General features: G+C 48.9%; 1 protein-coding gene across 2 annotated transcripts in view; it reads left to right on the top strand.

Annotated features, from left to right (window-relative positions):
• The first annotated feature begins 580 nt into the window (after positions 1-580).
• The window catches only part of LOC122548037 (uncharacterized protein KIAA1614-like), a 200,047-nt gene continuing 191,254 nt past the window's right edge, over positions 581-9,373 (top strand). The window contains exons 1-2 of one of the 2 annotated variants that reach the window (XM_087990289.1): positions 581-991; positions 5,240-5,388. The gene's annotated coding sequence lies outside the window, so the exon portion shown is untranslated. The remainder of the gene's footprint in view (positions 992-5,239; positions 5,389-9,373) is intronic. The other variant, XM_087990290.1, reaches the window with a different exon arrangement.

Genomic DNA, 9,373 nt, shown 5'->3' with positions numbered 1-9,373 from the left:
ATCTACGTTAATTAAGAATGGGCAACAAATGCTGGAGCATCCAGGAAAGAAGAAATAAATGGTATTTCTAAAGATGAACTATTTTCTACTGTTTTTTTTGGAAGAGATATGTATTGACAAGAAGCCTACTGGGGAATTTCAAAACAGAAACACTTCCCCATTCTCCACGTCCCAACGTGTTTTCCTCCTGTGTCTTTTTTTTTTGCTCTTGCCTACAGCAGTGTCTGGGAGATTAATTTTGGGGCTGCAGATTAATCCTGGGGTTGCATTAACAGGGGAGGATTGCAATGATGGAAAGGGAGTGGAGGTTTAACAGACCCTCAAACTCCAAAAGCCGGCGAGGCCAAGCAATGCTGGGGCTGGGGCTGGGCTTGCAGGATTTGCCAAAGTGGGAGGGAAGGAGGGAGCCCTGATTTCTGGAGGTCCTCAACCAGTTAGGGAGCTGAGCTTCAGGCGCGGTTTAGAATTACAAGCCCAGCTCCTGAAACTGCCACTAAGTTTGAGCAGCAACTTCAGGCTGAACTCTGGTCTGCCGCCAGCTGTCTGCTCCACTCCGTTTTGCCCGTCGTCATAGAGACCAGTTAGATTTACACACTTTTTTTTTTGCCTTTTATAGTGTTTTTGTTCCCTTTGGGTATTAGTTGGGTGCACTGGAATGCAGTTTAAACTGACACAGCCACTCTCTCTCTCTCTCCAGCAGTCGTGCACAGACACACACACACACACACACACAGGCGCTGGAAGGAGAGTTGTTTTTCTTTGTTTTTTTTTAAAAAAAGGGACGTCGGCTAAATATTCGGTGATGGTGATTGAAAGAGGCCCGCTAACAGAAGCTGGAGGTGGGACAGCATTTTACTGTGCTCCCTGGAGGAGGAAACTGGCAGAGACAATCCGGGGGGCCTCAGACTGAGGGAGGCGATCCCACTATTAGAGTCTGTTAGTGAGACCTGACACTCGCTAACGAGTCTCACCCCATCATCAGGGTGCTCAGGTAATAAAACACTGCTCTGAGTTGTTTTGTTTTATATAAACAAAAGTACAGTCAGACCTGGCATATCTCTGATTATGGCAATATCTTTAGGACTGTTTATGTAATCCCTCTCTAACATAGGAGCATCTGCAGGGGTTGATAAAAGTTCGACTTAGGTCTTACTGACTTGCAAAGAGAGGGGGCTGTGGGGAGTCCTGAAAGGATCAGAGGGATTTGGGACTGAGTTCAGGCTGGGCACAAGGTAACTAGCCATAATTATAAGATGGAAAGGTTTGAGGTTCTGCTATACAGTCACAGAAATAGAGAACGGCATAGACCATGCTGGGGAGGATTGGTGAAGGAGTGGCAAATCAAAATATCTGAGTTGTAAATGTGGAGGGCGACGGTTTGTTGTCAAGTCGAAGCTAGGGCCTGGTTGTGTGTATTGTGTTGGGTGGAGATGTTAAAATCCTCTCGCGTGTGTAAATGTGCAGCCTAACTCCTGATCACTGGCCTGCTCCAATATCACAGGAGCTGGGCCTGCTCGGCTTGGCATTGGCAAATGGTCGCACCATCAGAAACCCTGTGTAAATCTCATCTGTGGAGCCTGGAGGGTCGTTACCATGGCCCTAACACCCTGAGAGAGGCAGGTAGCCAGAGGACGATAGAAGAGGAGTCAAGTCAAGCTTGTGTCCTTCATTTTACTGAGGCCTGAAGCTCAAATGTCAGGCCTACTGGTAAACGTAGGCCATTGTACACAGGTCTGCAGTGCTACAATGGCTAGTCTACCCAGTACACCCACTGTTGTGGTGACCTTTGACCTGCAATGCAGAAAGCAAGATTTGTAATTTCTATGAAATGTCCAAAATTTTCTTTGCAAAGTATTTGTGTAGAAGTAACAACTACAAAAAAGTGATCATTTCTTCACTTGGAGGAGGGACATTCAGTAAACCTACAGAATGGTAAAGAGCCGTCAAACCGCTCATGTACAACGCTGATATTTCAATTCCCCACTCCTTCATCAACCCTCCGCAGCTCTGGTGCAGAGTCAGCTAGAATCGAAACGTTAGCTTGCTCTCTCTCCATGGATGCTGCCTGACCCCAGAGGCTGAATAGCCTGGGTCTGTTTTCCCTGGAGCGTGAGAAGGCTGAGGGGTGACCTTATAGAGGTTTATAAAATCATAAGCATCATGGATAAGGGCGAACAGCCAAGGGAAGTTCAAAACTCAAGGGCATAGATTTAAGATGAGAGGGGAAAGGCACTTAGCATCTCTTCTGTAAGTGTGTTCCAGACACCTACCATCTCTCCTGTGATCTCCAGCATTTGTAGTTTTCAGTACAGATTCCAGCATCTGCAGTACTTTGCTCCTATATTCGATAAGTCTAGTTATTTTGGTTTAGTTTATTTTAGTTCTGAGGAAGGGTCACTCTACCCGAAACGTTAACCTGGGTTTCTCTCCGCAGATGCTGCCAGACCTGCTAAGCTTTTCAAGCAATTTCTTAGTTATTTTAGCTTATAGATTCCCTGTGGAGGCTGAACGCTGGGGGAAACCATCTCCTGTGTAACACTTTAATCGTTTACACTCGTGGAGTAAAGCACTGGAGCAAATTACAATTTCAAGACTTTGGGAGATTTTAACAGGAATGATTGTGAAGCAGTCAAATTGTTTTCAGAGATGCAAAAAATTAGATTGCAGGAGGAAAAATGGAAAGAATGGCCAGAAACGAGATCGAAACTTTCGCAGTAAATTTACAGATTCCGAAGTCCAGGTGATTTGTGTGCGCAGCATGATTTTTCTGGGGTGGTGTTCAATGAGTTTCGGACGCAGAGAGAGATTCCACAGAATCCAGCTCATTTTGAGTGCAGTGCGACAACACAAATGTCACTAGCACTGGCACGGTGGCTCAGTGGTTAGAACTGCTGCCTCATAGCGCCCGAGACCTGGGATCAATTCCCGCCTCAGGCAACATTCTGTGTGGAGTTTGCACATTCTCCCCGTGTCTGTGTGGGTTTCCTCTGGGTTTCCTCCGGTTTCCTCCCACAGTCCAAAAATGTGCAGGTCAGGTGAATTGGCCATGATAGATTGCCCGTAGTGTTAGGTGAAGAGGTAAAGATAGGGGAATGGGTCTGGGTGGGTTGCTCTTCGGAAGTTCGGTATGGACTTGTTGGGCCTAAGGGCCTGTTTCCACACTGTACGTAATCTAATCTAATCTCTCCTGTCCTCATGTTCTAGACACCTACCATCTCTCCTGTACGCGTGTTCTAGACACCTACCATCTCTCCTGTCAGTGTGTTCTAGACGCCTACCATCTCTCCTGTCAGCATGTTCTAGACACCTACCATCTCTCCTGTCAGCGTGTTCTAGACACCTACCATCTCTCCTGTCAGCGTGTTCCAGACACCTACCATCGCTCCTGTCAGCGTGTTCTAGTCACCTCCCATCTCTCCTGCAAGCGTGTCCCAGGCACCTCCCATCTCTCCTGTCAGTGTGTTCCAGACACCTCCCATCTCTCCTGCCAGCGTGTTCCAGGCACCTCCCATCTCTCCTGCCAACATGTTCCAGACACTCCCAACTCTCCTGCAAGTGTGTTCCAGACACCTACCATTTCTCCTGTAATCGTGTTCTAGACACATACCATCTCTACTGTAAGCGTGTTCCAGACACCTACCAGCTCTCCAGTAAGCGTGTTCCAGACACCCAGCATCTTTCCGGTACCCGTGTTCCAGACAACTACCATCTCTCCTGTCAGCGTGTTCCAGACACCTACCATCTCTCCTGCCAGCATGTTCCAGACACCTACCATCTCACTTGCCAGCATGTTCCAGACAGCCCCATCTCTCCTGTAAGCCTGTTCTAGACACCTCCCACCTCTCTTGTAAGCGTGTTCTAGACACATAACATCTCTCCTGCCAGTGTATTCCAGACACCTACCATCTCTCCTGTAAGTGTCTTCCGGTCCCCCCATCTCTCTTGTAAGCGTGTTCCAGACACCTACCATCTCTCCTGTAAGTGTGTTCAGGCCCCCCCATCTCTCTTGTAAGCGTGTTCCAGACACCTACCATCTTTCTTGTAAGTGTGTTCTATACATCTATCATCTCTCCTGTAAGCGAGTTCCCGACACCCCTCATCACTGCTGTTAGCGTGTTCCAGACAACTACCATCTCTCCTGTAAGCAGGTTGCAGACGCCTAACATCTCTCCCGCCAGCGTATTCCAGACACTTACCATCTCTCCTGCCAGCGTGTTCCAGACACCTACCATCTCTCTTGTAAGCGAGTTCCCGACACCCCCCATCACTGCTGTTAGCATGTTCCAGACAACTACCATCTCTCCTGCCAGCGTATTCCAGACACCTACCATCTCTGCTGTTAGCATGTTCCAGACAACTACCATCTCTCCTGCCAGCGTATTCCAGACACCTACCATCTCTGCTGTTAGCATGTTCCAGACACCTACCATCTCTCCTGCCAGCATGGTTCAGACACCTACCATCTTTCCTGTAAGTGTGTTCCAGACACCTACCATCTTTCCTGTAATCGTGTTCCAGGCACCTACCATCTCTCATGTCAGCGTATTCCAGACACCCCCATCTCTCCTGTAAGCCTGTTCTAGACACCTCCCACCTCTGTTGTAAGCGTATTCCAGACACCTACCATCTCTCCTGCCAGTGTATTCCAGACACCGACCATCTCTCCTGTAAGTGTCTTCCGGTCCCCCCATCTCTCCTGTCAGCATGTTCTAGACACCTACCATCTCTCTTGTAAGTGTGTTCTAGATACCTATCATCTCTCCTGCCAGCGTGTTCCTGATACCTACCATCTCTCCTGCCAGTGTATTCCAGACACCTACCATTTCTCCTGTAAGTGTGTTCCGGTCCCTCCATCTTTCCTGTCAGCATGTTCTAGACACCCACCATCTCTCCTGTAAGCATATTCCAGACACCTAACATCTCTCCTGCCAGCATGGTTCAGACACCTACCATCTCTCCTGTAAGCGTGTTCCAGACACCTACCATCTCTCCTGTAAGCGTGTTCCAGACACCTACCATCTCTCCTGTAAGCGTGTTCCAGACATCTACCATCTCTCCTGTAAACGTGTTCCAGACATCTACCATCTCTCCTGTAAACGTGTTCCAGACATCTACCACCTCTCCTGTCAGTGTGTTTGAGAGACCTAACATCTCTCCTTCCATCGTGTTCTACACACCTACCATCTGTCCTGTCAGTGTGTTTGAGAGACCTAACATCTCTCCTTCTATCGTGTTCTAGACACCTACCATCTCTCCAGCCAGCGTATTCCAGACACCTACCATCTCCCTTGTAAGCGTGTTCCAGACAACCCCATCACTCCTGTAAGCGTGTTCCAGACACCTACCATCTCTCCTGCCAGCGTGTTCCTGACACCTTCCATCTTTCCGGTAAGTGTGTTCTGGACACGTCCCATCTCTCCTGTCAGCGTATTCAAGACACCTACCATCTCTCCTGTAAGTGTGTTCCAGACACCTACCATCTCTCCTGTCAGCGTATTCAAGACACCTACCATCTCTCCTGTAAGTGTGTTCCAGACACCTACCATCTCTCCTGCCAGCGTGTTCCAGACAACCCCATCCCGCCTTTAAGTGTGTTCTAGACACCTCCCACCTCTCCTGTAAGCGTGTTCCAGGGACCTACCATCTCTCCTGCCAGCGTGTTCCTGATACCTACCATCTCTCCGGTAAGTGTGTTCTGGACACCTCCCGTCTCTCCTGTCAGCATATTCTAGACACCTCCCACCTCTCCTGTAAACCTGTTCCAAAGAACTACCATCTCTCCTGTAAGCGTGTTCTAGACACCTACCATCTCTCCAGCCAGCGTATTCCAAACACCTAACGTCTCTCCTGTCAACGTGTTCCAGACACCTACCATCTCTCCTGTAAGCGAGTTCCTGACACCCCCCATCACTGCTGTTAGCATGTTCCAGATACCTACCATCTCTCCTGTAAGTGTGTTCCAGACACCTACCATCTCTCCTGTAAGTGTGTTCCAGACACCTACCATCTCTCCTGCCAGCGTGTTCCAGACAACCCCATCCCGCCTTTAAGTGTGTTCTAGACACCTCCCACCTCTCCTGTAAGCGTGTTCCAGGGACCTACCATCTCTCCTGCCAGCGTGTTCCTGATACCTACCATCTCTCCGGTAAGTGTGTTCTGGACACCTCCCGTCTCTCCTGTCAGCATATTCTAGACACCTCCCACCTCTCCTGTAAACCTGTTCCAAAGAACTACCATCTCTCCTGTAAGCGTGTTCTAGACACCTACCATCTCTCCAGCCAGCGTATTCCAAACACCTAACGTCTCTCCTGTCAACGTGTTCCAGACACCTACCATCTCTCCTGTAAGCGAGTTCCTGACACCCCCCATCACTGCTGTTAGCATGTTCCAGATACCTACCATCTCTCCTATAAGCGTGTTCCAGACATCTACCATCTCTCTTGTAAGCATGTTCCAGACAACCCCATCCCTCCTGTAAGTGTGTTCGAGACACCTCCCCACCTCTCCTGTAAGCGTGTTCCAGAGACCTACCATCTCTCCTGTAAGCGTGTTCCAGACACCTACCATCCCTCCTGTATGTGTGTTCCAGACACCTACCATCTCTCCTGCCAGTGTGTTTGAGAGACCGATCATCTCTCCTTCCAGCATGTTCTAGACACATACCATCTCCTGTAAGCATGTTCTAGACACCTCCCACCTCTCCTGTAAGCGTATTCCAAACATCTACCATCTCTCCAGCCAGCGTATTCCAGACACCTACCATTTCTCCTATAAACGTGTTCCAGACACCTACCATCTCTCTTGTAAGCGTATTCCAGACATCTACCATCTCTCCTGTAAACGTGTTCCAGACATCAACCATCTCTCCTGTCAGTGTGTTTGAGAGACCAAACATCTCTCCTTCCATCGTGTTCTAGACACATACCATCACTCCTGCCAGTGTATTCTAGACACCTGCCATCTCTCCTGTAAGTGTGTTCAGGCCTCCCATCTCTCCTGTCAGCATGTTCTAGACACCCACCATCTCTCCTGTAAGCATGTTCCAGACACCCACCATCTCTCCTGTAAGCGTGTTCCAGACACCTACCATCTCTCTTGTAAGTGTGTTCCAGAGACGTACCATCTCTCCTGCCGGCGTGTTCCAGACAACTACCATCTCTCCTGTAAGCAGGTTGCAGACGCCTAACATCTCTCCCGCCAGCATATTCCAGACACTTACCATCTCTCTTGTAAGTGTGTTCTAGACACTTAACATTTCTCCTGGCAACATGTTCCAGACACCTACCATCTCTCCTGTAAGCGAGTTCCTGACACCCCCCATCACTGCTGTTAGCATGTTCCAGACAACTACCATCTCTCCTGCCAGCGTATTCCAGACACTTACCATCTCTCCTGCTAGTGTGGTTCAGACACCTACCATCTCTCTTGTAAGTGTGTTCCAGACAACCCCATCCGTCCTGTAAGTGCGTTCGAGACACCTCCCCACCTCTCCTGTAAGCGTGTTCCAGAGATGTACCATCTCCCCTGCCAGCGTGTTCCAGACAACTACCATCCCTCCTTTAAGTGTGTTCTAGACAACTACCATCTCTCCTGTCAGTGTGTTTGAGAGACCTCACATCTCTCCTTCCAGCGTGTTCTAGACACCTAGCATCTCTCCTGTCAGTGTATTCTAGACACCTGCCATCTCCCTTGTAAGCGTGTTCTAGACACCCCCACTTCTCCTGTAAGTGTGTTCTAGACACCTCCCACCTCTCCTGTAAGCGTGTTCCAGACATCTACCATCTCTCCAGCCAGCGTATTCCAGACATCTACCATCTCTCCAACCAGCGTATTCCCGACACCTACCATCTCTCCTATAAACGTGTTCCAGACACCTATCATCTCCCTTGTAAGCGTGTTCCAGGCACTTACCATCTCCCCTGCCAGCGTGTTCCAGACATCTACCATCTCTCCTGCCAGTGTATTCAAGACACCTCCCATCTCTCCTGTAAGCGTGTTCCAGACACCCCCATCTCTCCTGTAAGCGTGCTCCAGACACCTACATCTCTCTTGTAAGCATCATGTTCCACACACCTACCATCTCTCCTGTAAGCGTGTTCTAGTCACCCCCATCTCTGCTGTTAGCATGTTCTAGACACCTACCATCTCTCCTGTATGTCTGTTCCAGACAACCCCCATCTCTGCTGTTAGCATGTTCCAGACACCCCCCATCTCTCCTGTAAGCGTGCACCAGACACCCGCCATCTCTGCTGTTAGCATGTTTCAGACACCTACCATCTCTCCTGTATGTCTGTTCCAGATACTCACCATCTCTGCTGTTAGCATGTTCCAGACACCTACCATCTCTCCTGTACGCGTGTTCCAGATACCCACCATCTCTGCTGTTAGCATGTTCCACACACCTACCATCTCTGCTGTTAGCATGTTCCAGACACCTAACATCTCTCCTGCCAGCGTGTTCCAGACACCTAACATCTCTCCTGCCAGCGTGTTCCAGGCACCTACCATCTCTCCTGTAAGCGTGTTCCAGATACCCCCCATCTCTGCTATGAGTATGTTCCAGACACCTACCATCTCTCCTGTAAGCATGTTCTAACATCCCCCATCTCTGCTGTTAGCATGTTCCTGACACCTACCATCTCTCCTGTAAGCGTGTTCTAGACACCCCCCATCTCTGCTGTTAGCATGTTCCTGACACCCACCTTCTCTCCTGTAAGTGTGTTCCAGGCACCTACTTTCTCTCCTGTAAGCGTGTTCCAGACACCTACCATCTCTCCTGTAAACATGTTCCAGACACCTACCATCTCTCTTGTAAGCGTGTTCCAGACACCTACCATCTCTCCTGCCAGCATGTTCCAGACACCTACCATCTCTCCTGCCAGCATGTTCCAGGCACCTACCATCTCACCTGTAAGCATGTTTTAGACACCTACCATCTCTCCTGTAAACATGTTCCAGACACCTACCATCTCTCTTGTAAGCGTGTTCCAGACACCTACCATCTCTCCTGTCAGCATGTTTTAGACACCTACCATCTCTCCTGCCAGCATGTTCCAGGCACCTACCATCTCTCCTGCCAGCATGTTCCAGGCACCTACCATCTCTGCTGTAAGCATGTTTTAGACACCTACCATCCTCTGCCCAAAAAAAGCTTTCTTCACACATCTCCTTTCAACATTTCCCTTCTCACTTGAAACCTGTGCCCTCTGGTATTTGATATTTCTGCTCTGGAAATGAAAATGCTTCAACTATCCACCCTAGGAATCTTCTCCAATAATTTCCCAATAACTAACATAAAATTCATCAGCCTCTAATTTCCTGGATTATCCTGATTGTCCTCCTTAAACAAAGGAACAACATTTGCTATTCCCCA

This window comes from Chiloscyllium plagiosum, unplaced genomic scaffold (assembly GCF_037043375.1).
Source record: "Chiloscyllium plagiosum isolate Xiang-an unplaced genomic scaffold, Cpla_swu_hap1 HiC_scaffold_9, whole genome shotgun sequence".
In the NCBI taxonomy this organism is placed as follows: Eukaryota; Metazoa; Chordata; class Chondrichthyes; order Orectolobiformes; family Hemiscylliidae; genus Chiloscyllium; species Chiloscyllium plagiosum.
The sequence above is the reverse complement of the archived record's forward strand: the minus strand, read 5'-3'. Positions and strand labels throughout refer to the sequence as shown.